This window comes from Pseudophryne corroboree, chromosome 4 (assembly GCF_028390025.1).
Source record: "Pseudophryne corroboree isolate aPseCor3 chromosome 4, aPseCor3.hap2, whole genome shotgun sequence".
In the NCBI taxonomy this organism is placed as follows: domain Eukaryota; kingdom Metazoa; phylum Chordata; class Amphibia; order Anura; family Myobatrachidae; genus Pseudophryne; species Pseudophryne corroboree.
In genome coordinates, this window is record NC_086447.1 from 438,687,365 (window position 1) to 438,703,887 (window position 16,523).

General features: G+C 44.6%; 1 long non-coding RNA gene across 1 annotated transcript in view; it reads right to left on the minus strand.

Moving 5' to 3' along the window:
• The window catches only part of LOC134911482 (uncharacterized), a 143,219-nt gene that overhangs the window by 110,171 nt on the left and 16,525 nt on the right, over nt 1-16,523 (minus strand). The window contains exon 2 of the long non-coding RNA XR_010176611.1: nt 3,495-3,590. This is a non-coding gene — a long non-coding RNA (uncharacterized LOC134911482). The remainder of the gene's footprint in view (nt 1-3,494; nt 3,591-16,523) is intronic.

Sequence of the window (16,523 nt, forward strand, 5' to 3'; positions counted from 1 at the left end):
AAGCTGTATAAATTATACGAGTTTTTGAATGCAGCTGCTGCTAGTAACGTTTTAAATCCTTTTAATCTCTGCAAATCTCCTGCACACATGTCACTAGCAACTCCACAGCACTATTCCTGCTGGGCATGGCATGCAAACTGCATGCCTCTACTCACGATCGTTATTTCTATCACTGACAGGTTCTCCCGGCGCCTGCCACAGTTTATGTGTGTTGCCTAGCAACATAGCACGTCACAGGGGAGCCGCTCACGTGACTCTCCCGGAAGTCCCGGACACAGACGCCGGGATCACCTCTCTTTTGCACACCACGCTATTTAACAGGTGAGTGTTTCTTCTGTTGGTTTGGTTCTTTTCTATCTCACAGCACAGGGGTCACCTTACCTGATGAAAAGGCTGCGATGCCTTGAAACGTCGTAAGATACTTGCCCCCCCCCCCCCCTCATGTTTTTGATTTGATTGACACGATGTTACTTTGATATCACCATGTTTTGAATACAAATTACGATTTTTGCATAAGTCCATGGAGTGCCGCCTCATTTCCTTTGCTGCTAACACCTGAGCCACAGGTGGGGAAGGATACTGTGTCTGCATTATCACTAGGAGGGCACCCTGGCATTTTGTTCATTGTTTTTTCGTGAGTGCCGGATAACTTTGTTCTATATATATATATATATATATATATATATATATATATATATATAAAAAGATAGATAGATCGATAAATATTTCGCACCGCGCAGCCCAACAGTCGACAGATGTTTTATTTGTCGAAACTGTTGAGCTGCTCAGAACGTTAAGCCTTAAGACACTGCTGATGTTACATGATTGCGAAATACTTGTCCTGTGTGATTGACCGCTACAGTGGATGAGTAAAAATGACCTTTGAATGACCTTACTGGAGCGCCCATCTAACGTCTTGGCATTTCTTTTTTCTTCAGGCCGCTGAGCTTTGGCGAACAGTCCCAGGAACGCAATTGGGAGGACTTCCTAGGGAAAAGAAATAGGTTATAAAGAAAGGCACTTTGGCACAGAATGTAGGACTTAAAAAGCATGTAAAAATAGGGGTATCAGGTCTCGGTGGGCGGTGGATGGGGAGGGAAAGAGAAGTGGTGCTGGGGATGTAAGAAAGGGCACCCCTGGAACCTCACCTGATCCGGTGGCGGAGTACCTGTGATGGCCCTTTCCCGCAGGTGTCACCGTGGCTGGACCGCGTCAACTTGCCTCTCACTGGGGGATCTTGTCTGGACGTCATGGAGACCGGTTAACCGTGGGTAAACTCCTGTCTCTCCTTTTGTAGGTACGCCTTCACCCGTGGCAGCGCCTTCGTTCTGCTGTAATCCTTGTCCTGGGGAGCTCTTCTTGGTTCCCCCCTCCCTCGGCAGTCGCCGCCCATAACGATTTTGATGCTGATCCAAGCCAGGTAGTAGAAGAATGGCGCGTGCACCACCCATGGCTGTAAGAATGCCAATGCTATCCCCAAGAACAGGTTCCGTACACCCAATGCTCTCTGTACCTCTTGTTTGGTGGTAGAGTGGGCATTACAGATAGATAGAGAGAGAGAGAGAGTGAAATATGTACATAGAAATAGATGTACACATATAAATATATATATATATCTAAAAAAACAATTGATCGATAGATAAATATTTTTAACAGTCAACAGATATTTTATCTGTCAAAACTGTTGGGCTGCGCAGAACTTTAAGCCATAAGACACTGCTGATGTTACATGATTGCAAAATACTAGTCCCGTGCTAGTGACCATTACACTGGATGAGTAAAAATGACCTTTGAATGACCTTACTGGAGCGCCCATCTAACGTCTCAGCATTTCTTTATTCCGCAGGCCGCTAAGGATGTAAGACAGGGCACCCCTGGAAACTCACCTGATCTGGTGGCAGAGGACCTGCGCCCGCCCTTTCCTGCAGGCTTCACCGTGGCTGGACCGCGTCAACTTGCCTCTCGCTGGGGGCTCTCGTCTGGACGTCAAGGGGGCCGGTTAACTGTGGGTAAACTCCTGTCTCTCCTTTTGCAGGTATGCTTTCACCCATGGCAGTGCCTTTGTTCCGCCGCTATCCTCTTCCTTGGGAGGTCTGCTCGTTTCCCCCCTCTGTCGGCAGTCACCGCCCACTATGATTTCGATGCTGATCCAAGCCAGGTAATAGAATAATGGCAAGCGCACCACCCATGGATGTAAGAATGCCAATGCTACCCCCAAATATAGGTTCCACCCACCCAATGCCCTCTGTACCTCTTGTTTGGCGGTGTCGTGGGCATTACAGAAAGAAAGAGAAAGATGTACATAGAAATAGATGTACACAAATAAATATACCTGCACCGGCTCTTTCCCGCAGGCGTCACCGTGGCTGGACCGCGTCAGCTTGCCTCTCGCTGGGGGCTCTCGTCTGGACGTCATGTGGGCCGGTTAGTCGCGGGTAAACTGCTGTCTCTACTTTTGCAGGTATGCCTTCACCCATCGTAGTGCCTTCGTTCCACCGTGATCCTTGTCCTGGGGAGGTCTTCTCGGTTCACCCTCCGTTGGCAGTCGCCGCCCACTATGATTTTGACGCCGATCCAAGCCAGGTAGTAGAAAAATGGCGCGCGTACCTCTTGTTTGGTGGTAGCGTGCGCATTACAAATAGATAAAAAGAGAGATATGTACATTCAAATATATGTACACATATAAATATTTATATATATCTAAAAAGATAGATCGATTGACAGATAAATATTTTGCACCGTGCAGCGCAACAGTCGACAGATGTTTTATCTGTCGAAACTGTTGGGCTGTGCAGAACATTAAGCCATAAGACACTGCTGACATTACATGAATGTAAGAGAGTGCACCTCTGGAACCTCACCTGCGCTGGCCCTTTCCCACAGGCATCACCGTGGCTAGACTGCATCAACTTGCCTCTCACTGGGGGCTCTCGTCTGGACGTCAAGGGGGGCGGTTAACCGCGGGTAAATTCCTGTCTCTCTTTTTGCAGGTACGCCTTCACCCGCAGCAGCGCCTTTGTTCTGCCGCAATCCTCGTCCTGTGGAGGCCTTCTCAGATCCCCTTTCCATCGGCAGTTGCCGCCTGCTACAATTTCGACGCTGATCCAAGCCAGGTACTAGAAAAATGGTGTGCGCACCACCCATGGCTGTAAGAATGCCAACGCTACCCCCAAGAACAGGTTCTGCCCTCCCAATTCCCTCCGTACATCTTGTTTGGCGGTAACGTGCGCATTATGGATAGACAGAGAGAGAGAAATGTACATAGAAATAGATGTACACATATAAATATATATCTAAAAAGATAGATAGATTGATCGATAGATAAATATTTCGCACCGCACAGCCCAACAGTCGACAGATGTTTTATCTGTCGAAACTGTTGGGCTGCGCAGAACTTTAAGCCATAAGACACTGATGACGTTACATCATTGCGAAATAGTTGTCCCGTGCTAGTGACCGTTACAGTGGATGAGTAAAAATGACCTTTGAATTACCTTACTGGAGCGCCCATTTAACGTCTCCGCATTTCTTTATTCCGCAGGCCATTGAGCTTTGGTGAACGGTCCCAGGAACGTGATTCGGAGGACTCTCTGGGGAAGACAAATAGGTTAGAAAGAAAGTCACTTTAGCAAACAAGGTAGTGTTTAAAACCCGCCGAAAAAAGTGGTACGATTCCCCGAGCCGTGGAGGGGGATGGGAAGGGAAGAGGGGGGGGGGGGGGGTGATGGGGATGTCAGACTGAGACTTAGACATCTCAGACTCACAAAACTGAAGCATCACAAGGTGGAGAAAAAAATTATTCAAATCGCTGAAAGTTTAGATCGGAGTATTTCTAGTAATTTGTTAATTCTATCCATAAGGAGATACTTGGACAGATGTATTAAACTGGAGAAGGCATAAGAAACTGATAAAGCAGTGATATGTGCAAGGTGATAAACACACCAGCCAATCAGCTCTTAACTGTTAATTTACACAATGGAGCTGATTGTTTGGTGCCTCTATCACCTTGCACATATCACTGGTTTATCATTTCCTTATGCCTTCTCCAGGTTGATACATCTGCCCCACTGTATCTTTTTTTTTTAATATAATTTTTATTAAAGATTTTCAAGAAATATAATGACAAAGACAAAAAGCAAAAATCAATATAAAGGCGACATAAACTTATCAGTCTGTGCGGTGTGCATCATCGGATAGAAAACATATTAGTCAAACAATAATCTTCATATTTTCAATATAATCCGAAAGGAGAAAATGAGCTAGGTCTGACTAAGTATGTCCCAGCAATATTTTAGTGTATCGGAATCAAGATTAGAGAGTACAATAGTTATACACATATCAATAAAGCCACCTACAAAATAAAATACACACAAAGGAACTATACCTAGACACACGACAGACAATAAGGGAATGTAGGGAAAGAGTAGAAAGGATATAAAGAAGAGAGAAGGAAGAAAGGAGAGAAAGTAATCTGGCAAACCTGGATTTCAGTAAAGAGCAAATAGTATTAAGACCACAATAGGACGTTGAATCTATTGTTCAAAAAGGCATCATTAAGCAGTAATTGTACGGTGTGCATGTTCAAAACACATCATAATATGGTTTTTCATGTGCACGTCTAGGGTAGTAATAAAAGGCAACCATTTTTTATAAAATGTATGAACACCGGATTGTGCTTCCAATCTAGCATATTTACGCTCAAAGTGCAATATTTGGAGAAGTTTCTGTTTCACTGCACCCAATTGGGGAGCCGATTTTTTGGTCCAGTGGGCCAAAATACATTTCCTGGCCACTGTTATAATCGTAATAAGTAGGGGAAAGGCAGATCTCTCCAATTTCTGTGCCATCCAAACAGAAAAGTTGAGCCCCATGCATGCAAGCGGATCAAAAGTTAACTTGGTGTGAAAAAGTGAGTTGACATAAACAATTAACTTGGACCAAAAGTGTTTCAATTTATAACAATTCCACATGCAGTGGGAATAATCTGCTATCATAGTCCCGCATTTCAGACAATAGCCTTTTTCCTCGATAACCATGTGGCGCCTTTGACTTGGTGTAATATAAGCCCTATGAAGAGTTTGGATATACACCTCTTGGAGATAACTGGACTGTAACATTTTTAGTGAAAGAGTATGCAGGGATAAAACATCACCAATCTGAGTAACAGATGGGATATCTGATGCCCATTTGTGTACCAAAGTCAGCCATTGAGTGTGAGTGCTGTAACAGGCTTTCAAAAGTATTGTATACATGTATTTTACCTTGTAGGTTTTATTTAGCAGAAATTCTAGTAGAATATCAATGCTTATAAGTTGTGAGGGGAAAATTGGCATGGGATGCCTAGTAGCCCAGTCTATCATAACACTATTTAAATAGTGTCTGACTTGAAAATACATAAATCTGTGAGTGCAAGGCAGTTCAAAGCGTTCAGAAAGATCTAAGAATGGGAAAATAGATCCTCTGGGATCAAAAACCTTGTAGGAAATATCCAGCCCTCTAGATTTCCAGTAGTGGAATAGAGAGTTAGTCAAGGACGGGGAAAAGGAAGGATTACCCCATAAGGGGTGGAAATTAGAAATGTAGGGATTTCTACGACAAATTTTGTTCAAGGTGACCCAGGCAGCGTATGTGTCTCTAAATAAAATATGGGATTTTATGTGGGTAGGGATATTAGACAATTTGGTCTGAATCAGGGCTCCAGGGGAATATGGGTAAAAAATAGCTTGGTCCATGGTAGAATCTGTATAGGTGGAGTTGTTCAGAATCCAGTCACTAATAAATCTAAAAAAGGTAGCTAGAGAATAATTATGTAAATCTGGGTATCCCATTCCCCCATTCGTCCGAGGAGTGATGAGTTTAATCTTAGCAATCCTGGGCCTTTTCCTTTGCCATATAAATTTTGAAAATAAACTTTCTACCCTAGCAATATCTGACTTGTGTGATGCCAATGGAATTATCTGCATACAGTAGTAAAGCTTCGGGAAGATGATCGACTGGATTATGGGAAGTCTGCCTAGCAAAGAGACCGGCAAGTCTTTCCATGATTCCAGTTTAGTTGCTATTTTGGATATAATGGGGGAAAAATTTAGGGCGTATAGTTTAGTTAGGTCCGAAGAAATTTGGACACCCAGATAGGGGAAATGGGAGGAAGCCAATTTAAAAGGGATATCATGGTTTCCAATGGAGTCTGGCCTGGCTCCCCCAAGCAACATTATTTCAGATTTTGTCAAGTTGACTTTGAACCCCGAGAGCGTTCCAAAGGAGTCAAGAAGGTGAAGCAGGGCCGGTAGAGAGTGCAAGGTTTTGGAGAGGAAGATAAGTGTATCGTCAGCAAATAGAGCTATCTTCAATTCGAGTGAATGTATGCGAATTCCATGTATAAGAGGGGAGCTACGTATAGCAACAGCAAGAGGTTCAACAGGTAGAGCGAAGAGGAGAGGGGATAGAGGACATCCTTGGCGTGTACCTCTGTGAAGTAGAAAGGGGGAAGATAAAAGGCCGATGCATGATACTAGCGATTTGGGGGAGGCATATAATGTACGAATTATCTGTATAAAATGAGGGGCGAAACCAAAATTGTGTAGAGTTTGAAAAAGATGGGGCCATAAAACTAAATCAAAAGCTTTTTCTGCGTCTAACGTAATCACCATGTTAGGAGAGGAAGTGCCAGACAACGAAGAAGTTTGCTGAATGGCCGCTAACACTCTCTGCACATTCACTACAGAATGTCTGCCGGTGATAAATCCTGTCTGGTCTGATTTGATCAATAGAGGTAATATAGGCTTCAATCTCACTGCCAATATCTTTGTCAATATTTTGTAATCAACATTTAGCAGAGAGATTGGCCTATATGAACCAGGGAGGCCGAGGTCACGCCCAGATTTGGGGATGACTTTTATAATAGCGTCAGAAAAGTACAGTGGGAGAGATTGGTGGTCAATTATAAAGTTGAAAGTGTCCGCCAGCGGCCGTGCTATCTGTGGAGACAATATTTTATAAAATTAATTTGAGAATCCATCAGGGCCGGGCGCTGAGGCTAGTTTCAACTTTCCGATAGCCCAAGAGATCTCCTCAGAGGTAATGGGGTTTAACAGGTTTACCATTAACGTTTCTGGTACTTGCGGTAAGGTCAGGGAATCCCAATAGGAAGAAGAAAGAGAAGAGGTAGGGGGTGAAGAAGAGGGAGAAGGAGGAGAGGGGGATAAGGAGGTAGAGTTCCCTAATGACTCCTCTGGAACCAATCCCGGGGTACAGAGATTGATGGAAACACTCTTAAAAGAAAGAGTTGTAGCTTATCTCAAATCCGGCAATTTACTGGATCCCAAACAGCATGGATTCACTGGGGGGAGATCATGTCAAACAGATCTTATTGACTTTTTTGATTGTGTGACTAAAGTGATGGATAAAGGTGGAGCCATGGATATAGCTTATCTAGACTTTAGTAAGGCTTTTGACACAGTTCCACATCGCAGACTGCTAAATAAACTTGAAAGTTTGGGATTGGATATTAGGATTATTGAATGGATAAGATCTTGGTTGAAGGATAGAAAACAGAGAGTTGTGGTAAATGGAGTGCATTCACAGGAGGGAAATGTTACCAGTGGAGTACCCCAGGGATCTGTACTTGGACCAGTGCTTTTTAATATCTTTATTGGTGACATTGCAAATGGCATTAAAGGGAAAGTATGCCTTTTTGCAGATGACACAAAGGTATGCAACAGGGTAGACACACCAGGTGGGGTAAAACAAATGATTGAGGATCTAGGTAGACTAGAGGAATGGTCAAGAGTCTGGCAATTACAGTTTAATGCCAAAAAATGCAAAATCATGCACTTGGGTCTCAAAAATCCTAAAGCTAAATACAGTATTAATGGCACTATACTGGAAACTACTGAGGAGGAAAGGGATCTAGGAGTCACTATTTCAGATGACTTAAAAGCAGGTAAGCAATGTAACAAGGCAATGAGGAAGGCTAGTCAGATGCTTGGCTGCATTGGGAGAGGAATCAGCAGCAGAAAGAAAGAAGTTACAATGCCACTGTATTGGTACGGTCTCATCTAGAATACTGTATTCAGTTCTGGAGGCCATATCTTCAAAAGGATATTAATACATTAGAAACTGTACAAAGGTGGGCAACTAAAATGGTGTATGGCCGACATCACAAAACATACCCAGAAAGACTAAGAAATCTCAATATGTATAGTTTGGAGCAGAGAAGGGAAAGGGGGGACATGATAGAAACTTTCAAATATATGAAGGGTTTTAACAAAGTCCAGGAGGGAAACATTCTCCAAATGAAGAGAAGCAATAGGACACCAGGACATGCACTGAGACTGGAGGGGGGGAGGTTCAGGGGAAATTTGCGGAAAAATTATTTCACAGAAAGGGTAGTGGACAAGTGGAATAGCCTCCCATCAGAGGCGGTAGAGGCTAAGACAGTAGAGCAATTTAAACATGCATCGGATGGACATAAGGATATCCTTACAAAGAAATAAGGATCAAATAAGGTTAGTGATAAAAAAATAAAAAATAAAAATAAGGGGCAGACTAGATGGGCCAAGTGGTTCTTATCTGCCGACAAATTCTATAGAAACATTTCATAGTCTCGACTATCTGTGAATAAGAGTCAGTCTTGGAGCCATCAGGACGTAGCAAAGGGGTGGACAACCGTGCGTGGTCTAGACCCTTGTAGCAGATTCGTTAGGAGCCTCCCAACTTTATTCCCAAACTTATAAAATTTGGAGTGCACATTAAAAAGGTATTTATCTCCTGAATGTTGGAGAAACTCGTTATAAATTAATTTAGTTTCTAGGTAAGCAGTTTTGTGTGCAGGTGAAGGCTGTGTCTTAAACATTTGGAAGGCAGTAGAGAGTTTCTCTTGCAACTGTAAATATTCTTGTTTATGCTGTCGTTTGGTATTTGAAACAAAGCCTATCAGTTCACCTCGAAGGACCGATTTGGCCATTTGCCAAAAGAGAGGCGGGTTAGAAGAGGAATGACATAAGAGTGATATTAAAGATATTAAATATAATAAGCGGCACACGATTTGGTTTTAAAGAATTTATTTTATTTTCATTTTCTCACAAGACAGAAATCTGTCTAATAAACAATTCTTCTTTTCACGTTTTTCTATTTCTACATAAATTTTAATATTTCGCTTTGTGTGGCCTAATGTTTAGGCCATTATAATACCATATGGGATATTATGAATAAAGGATGACATTCCATGTGGGTATTGGTACTTCATGTTTGTAATGAAATATAAACATAAATGAAATTCAACGTCATTCAATTATAAAAAAAGAATATCATAAAATACAATTGTTTAAAAATAAAGGGGGGAGTGCACCTAGGTAAACTGATCTCTGCCACAGTTTTTCTTCATAGAAGAGGAATGAGACACATTTGTTTCTGCGTACTTGTTCCATTCAGTTAAAAGTTTCTGCTTTAGACCTTGGGACTGAAACATGTGAGAAGGGAATCTCCACATCAGAGAAGTAGATTTAGATTTTCCAAGAGCTAACTTCACAATAATCAACGCATGGTCTGATAAAAGGGGGGTTCGATCCCTACTGAGGTTGGGGAGGGAAAAAGGGGTTCAGCAAGTAGTATATAGTCTATCCTGGACCAAGTATTGTGGGTTAATGATAAGCAAGTAAAATCTCTCTACGTAGGATTAAGAGCTCTCCAAGAATCTACTAAATTAAGATCCTTGCTGAGATAAGAAACTCCCAATCTAGGGAGAGGAATATTTTGTTTGGGAGTGGGGGATCTATCTAGATACTGAGAAGATATTAAATTAAGGTCTCCACAGACTATCAAGGAGGACAAGTCGCAGGCATGTAAATGTGTGAGCAGTTCAACAAAAAAGGATTTTTTATATTGAGTAGGGGCATAAACATTACAGATAGTGAAGGTGGTGTCAGCTAGGGAAAGGACAAGGTCAAGTATCTACCAAGTGGGTCAGCAAAGACGGAGGTCACCTGTATATTCAAGGCCTTTTTTGCTAGTATTGCCACACCAAATGATTTAGTGTTGAAGGAAGCTGAACCTAACAGGGAGCAGTTCATAATTTGAAGCTTTTTCACTTCGTCTGGCATCAAATGGGTTTCCTGCAAACAAATAAGGTCAACATTGTGTTTGTTGAGATAGGTAAAGAGTTTGCGGCGCTTAGCCGGTGTATGAATACCTCTAATATTAAGAGAGCCTATGTTAAGAGACATTAAAGTGGACTTCAAGTGTTAGCTGTAAGCTAATGCCAGATGGAGAAAAGTGAAGAAAACAAAAGGGAAAAACATGAGGGTAAGGGGAGACAAAGGACAGGGGGAACCAAACCATCCCTAAAAGTGAAATAACGGACCTCCAGAAAAATTCCTGATACCTGTATCGCTGTGATTACAGGTAGCAGGGAGTGTCTCTTAATAACAAAACTTCAAAATAAACTATGCACGGCAGAGCTCCGCCCTCCCAGTTACTTCTTTAAACATGTAATATCGAAACATAAACAAAGACAGCCATGCAACATGGACTGCATTCCAATATAACATTATTGCAGGATATAAGTGTATAAAGAATTGCATGACATTGAACCCAAACTGAAACTGAAGTTCAGGTGCGGTGTCAGACAGGGTGAAACATTTGTCAGGTGTAAGACTAAACGCACGGCATATGCCTCACTGCAGGGTTACCAATAATAAGAATTTACTTACCGATAATTCTATTTCTCGGAGTCCGTAGTGGATGCTGGGGTTCCTGAAAGGACCATGGGGAATAGCGGCTCCGCAGGAGACAGGGCACAAAAAGTAAAGCTTTAGGATCAGGTGGTGTGCACTGGCTCCTCCCCCTATGACCCTCCTCCAAGCCAGTTAGATACTGTGCCCGGACGAGCGTACATAATAAGGAAGGATTTTGAATCCCGGGTAAGACTCATACCAGCCACACCAATCACACTGTACAACCTGTGATCTGAACCCAGTTAACAGTATGATAACAGCGGAGCCTCTGAAAAGATGGCTCACAACAATAATAACCCGATTTTTGTAACTATGTACAAGTATTGCAGATAATCCGCACTTGGGATGGGCGCCCAGCATCCACTACGGACTCCGAGAAATAGAATTATCGGTAAGTAAATTCTTATTTTCTCTATCGTCCTAGTGGATGCTGGGGTTCCTGAAAGGACCATGGGGATAATACCAAAGCTCCCAAACGGGCGGGAGAGTGCGGATGACTCTGCAGCACCGAATGAGAGAACTCCAGGTCCTCCTTAGCCAGGGTATCAAATTTGTAGGATTTTACAAACGTGTTTGCCCCTGACTAAATAACCGCTCGGCAAAGTTGTAAAAGCCGAGACCCCTCGGGCAGCCGCCCAAGATGAGCCCACCTTCCTTGTGGAATGGGCATTTACATATTTTGGCTGTGGCAGGCCTGCCACAGAATGTGCAAGCTGAATTGTATTACACATCCAACTAGCAATAGTCTGCTTAGAAGCAAAAGCACCCAGTTTGTTGGGTGCATACAGGATAACAGCAAGTCAGTTTTCCTGACTCCAGCCGTCCTGGAACATATTTTCAGGGCCCTGACAACATCTAGCAACTTGGAGTCCTCCAAGTCCCTAGTAGGTGCAAGGCACCACAATAAGCTGGTTCAGGTGAAACACTGACACCACCTTAGGGAGAGAACTGGGGACGAGTCCGCAGCTCTGCCCTGTCCGAATGGACAAACAGATATGGGCTTTTTTGAGAAAAAACCACCAATTTGACACTCGCCTGGTCCAGGCCAGGGCCAAGATCATGGTCACTTTTCATGTGAGATGCTTCAAATCCACAGATTTGACTGGTTTTAAACCAATGTGATTTGAGGAATCCCAGAACTACGTTGAGATCCCACAGTGCCACTGGAGGCACAAAAGGGGGTTGTATATGCAATACTCCCTTGACAAAATTCTGGACTTCAGGAACTGAAGCCAATTCTTTCTGGAAGAAAATCGACAGGGCCGAAATTTGAACCTTAATGGACCCCAATTTGAAGCCCATAGACACTCCTGTTTTCAGGAAATGCAGGAAACGACCGAGTTGAAATTTCTTTGTGGGGCCTTCCTGGCCTCACACCACGCAACATATTTTCGCTATATGTGGTGATAATGTTGTGCGGTCACCTCCTTTCTGGCTTTGACCAGGGTAGGAATGACCTCTTCTGGAATGCCTTTTTCCCTTAGGATCCGGCGTTCCACCGCCATGCCGACAAACGCAGCTGCGGTAAGTCTTGGAACAGACATGGTACTTGCTGAAGCAAGTCCCTTCTTAGCGGCAGAGGCCATAAAACCTCTGTAAGCATCTCTTGAAGTTCCGGGTACCAAGTCCTTCTTGGCCAATCCGGAGCCATGAGTATAGTTCTTACTCCTCTACGTCTTATAATTCTCAGCACCTTAGGTATGAGAAGCAGAGGAGGGAACACATACACCGACTGGTACACCCACGGTGTTACCAGAACGTCCACAGCTATTGCCTGAGGGTCTCTTGACCTGGCGCAATACCTGTCCCGTTTTTTGTTCAGACGGGACGCCATCATGTCCACCTTTGGTATTTCCCAACGGTTTACAATCATGTGGAAAAAACTTCCCGATGAAGTTTCCACTCTCCCGGGTGGAGGTCGTGCCTGCTGAGGAAGTCTGCTTCCCAGTTTCCATTCCCGGGATGAAACACTGCTGACAGTGCTATCACATGATTTTCCGCCCAGCGAAAAGTCTTTGCAGTTTTTGCCATTGCCCTCCTGCTTCTTGTGTCGCCCTGTCTGTTTACGTGGGCGACTGCCGTGATGTTTTTCCCACTGGATCAATACCGGCTGACCTTGAAGCAGAGGTCTTGCTAAGCTTAGAGTATTATAAATTTACCCTTAGCTCCAGTATATTTATGTGGAGAAAAGTCTCCAGACTTGATCACACTCCCTGGAAATTTTTTCCTTGTGTGACTGCTCCCCAGCCTCTCGGGCTGGGCTCCGTGGTCACCAGCATCCAATCCTGAATGCCAAATCTGCGGCCCTCTAGAAGATGGGCACTCTATAACCACCACAGGAGAGACACCCTTGTCCTTGGATATAGGGTTATCCGCTGATGCATCTGAAGATGCGATCCGGACCATTTTTCCAGCAGATCCCACTGAAAAGTTCTTGCGTGAAATCTGCCGAATGGAATTGCTTCGTAGGAAGCCACCATTTTTACCAGGACCCTTGTGCAATGATGCACTGTTTTTAGGAGGTTCCTGAGTAGCTCGGATAACTCCCTGGCTTTCTCTTCCGGGAGAAACACCTTTTTCTGGACTGTGTCCAGAATCATCCCTAGGCACAGCAGACGTGTCGTCGGGATCAGCTGCGATTTTGGAATATTTAGAATCCACCCGTGCTGTTGTAGCAGTATCCGAGATAGTGCTACTCCGACCTCCAACTGTTCCCTGGACTATGCCCTTATCAGGAGATCGTCCAAGTAAGGGATAATTAAGACGCCTTTTCTTCGAAGAAGAATCATCATTTCGGCCATTACCTTGGTAAAGACCCGGGGTGCCGTGGACAATCCAAACGGCAGCGTCTAAAACTGATAGTGACAGTTCTGCACCACGAACCTGAGGTACCCTTAGTGAGAAGGGCAAATTTGGGACATAGAGGTAAGCATCCCTGATGTCCCCGGACACTATATAGTCCCCTTCTTCCTGGTTCGTTATCACTGCTCTGAGTGACTCCATCTTGATTTGAACCTTTGTAAGTGTTCAAAAAATTTTTTAGAATAAGTCTCACCTAGCCTTCTGGCTTCAGTACCACAATATAGTGTGGAATAATACCCCTTTTCCTTGTAGTAGGAGGGGTAATTTAATTATCACCTGCTGGGAATACAGCTTGTGAATTTTTTCCCATACTGCCTCCTTGTCGGAGGGAGACCTTGGTAAAGCAGACTTCAGGAGCCTGCGAAGAGGAAACGTCTCTACATTCCAATCTGTACCCCTGGGATACTACTTGTAGGATCCAGGGGTCCTGTACGGTCTCAGCGCCATGCTGAGAACTTGTCAGAAGCGGTGGAGCGCTTCTGTTCCTGGGAATAGGCTGCCTGCTGCAGTCTTCTTCCCTTTCCTCTATCCCTGGGCAGATATGATCTTATAGGGACGAAAAGACTGAGGTTGAAAAGACGGTGTCTTTTTCTGCAGAGATGTGACTTAGGGTAAAAACGGTGGATTTTCCAGCAGTTGCCGTGGCCACCAGGTCCGATGGACCGACCCCAAAAAACTCCTCTTCCTTTATACGGCAATACACCTTTTTGCCGTTTGGAATCTGCATCACCTGACCATTGTCGTGTCCATAACATCTTCTGGCAGATATGGACATCGCATTTACTCTTGATGCCAGAGTGCAAATATCCCTCTGTGCATCTCGCATATATAGAAATGCATCCTTTAAATGCTCTATAGTCAATAAAATACTGTCCCTGTCAAGGGTATCAATATTTTTAGTCAGGGAATCCGACCAAGCCACCCCAGCTCTGCACATCCAGGCTGAGGCGATCGCTGGTCGCAGTATAACACCAGTATGTGTGTATATACTTTTATGATATTTTCCAGCCTCCTGTCAGCTGGTCCTTGAGGACGGCCCTATCTATAGACGGTACCGCCACTTGTTTTGATAAGCGTGTGAGCGCCTTATCCACCCTAAGGGGTGTTTCCCAACGCGCCCTAACTTCTGGCGGGAAAGGGTATACCACCCATAATTTTCTATCGGGGGGAACCCACGCATCATCACACACTTTATTTAATTTATCTGATTCAGGAAAAACTACTGTAGTTTTTTCACATCCCACATAATACCCTCTTTTGTGGTACTTGTAGTATCAGAAATATGTAACACCTCCTTCATTGCCTTTAACGTGTGGCCCTAATAAGGAATACGTTTGTTTATTCACCGTCGACACTGGATTCAGTGTCCCTGTCTGTGTCTGTGTCGACCGACTAAAGTAAACGGGCGTTTTAAAACCCCTGACGGTGTTTTTGAGACGTCTGGACCGGTACTAATTGTTTGTCGGCCGTCTCATGTCGTCAACCGACCTTGCAGCGTGTTGACATTATCACGTAATTCCCTAAATAAGCCATCCATTCCGGTGTCGACTCCCTAGAGAGTGACATCACCATTACAGGCAATTGCTCCGCCTCCTCACCAACATCGTCCTCATACATGTCGACACACACGTACCGACACACAGCACACACACAGGGAATGCTCTGATAGAGGACAGGACCCACTAGCCCTTTGGAGAGACAGAGGGAGAGTTTGCCAGCACACACCAAAAACGCTATAATTATATAGGGACAACCTTATATAAGTGTTTTCCCTTATAGCATCTGTTTTATATATTTCTAACGCCAAATTAGTGCCCCCCCCTCTCTGTTTTAACCCTGTTTCTGTAGTGCAGTGCAGGGGAGAGCCTGGGAGCCTTCCCTCCAGCCTTTCTGTGAGGGAAAATGGCGCTGTGTGCTGAGGAGATAGGCCCCGCCCCTTTTTCGGCGGCCTCGTCTCCCGCTTTTAACGGATTCTGGCAGGGGTTAAATATCTCCATATAGCCTCCGGAGGCTATATGTGAGGTATTTTTAGCCAAAATAGGTTTTCATTTGCCTCCCAGGGCGCCCCCCTCCCAGCGCCCTGCACCCTCAGTGACTGCCGTGTGAAGTGTGCTGAGAGGAAAATGGCGCACAGCTGCAGTGCTGTGCGCTACCTTTAGAAGACTGAGGAGTCTTCTGCCGCCGATTCTGGACCTTCTTACTTCAGCATCTGCAAGGGGGCCGGCGGCAAGGCTCCGGTGACCATCCAGGCTGTACCTGTGATCGTCCCTCTGGAGCTGATGTCCAGTAGCCAAGAAGCCAATCCATCCTGCACGCAGGTGAGTTCACTTCTTCTCCCCTAAGTCCCTCGTTGCAGTGATCCTGTTGCCAGCAGGACTCACTGTAAAATAAAAAACCTAAGCTAAACTTTTCTAAGCAGCTCTTTAGGAGAGCCACCTAGATTGCACCCTTCTCGGCCGGGCACAAAAATCTAACTGGCTTGGAGGAGGGTCATAGGGGGAGGAGCCAGTGCACACCACCTGATCCTAAAGCTTTACTTTTTGTGCCCTGTCTCCTGCGGAGCCGCTATTCCCCATGGTCCTTTCAGGAACCCCAGCATCCACTAGGACGATAGAGAAAAGATTTTAAAGTCAATTTCCACATAGTAGGACAGCAGGAGTCTCACATAGCCATATCATCAGCTTCTGCACTAGGACCTGTCCCTATCTCCTCAGACTCTTCCTTGAGATAAGCTGCAGCATCCGCTGCATTGGAAAAGTCAGCAAAGCCAGACGCTGTAAAGATTCTGAGTTTGGCCAGGAACAGCATATGAAACTTGCGGTTTGTTTGTATCAGATTAGTGCACACTGTTGAAAAGTAACGCCGCGCTTTGGAAAGTTCCACAGAAAAGTCCTGAAACAGCCGTAGGGTGTGGGATTCCCAGATGAG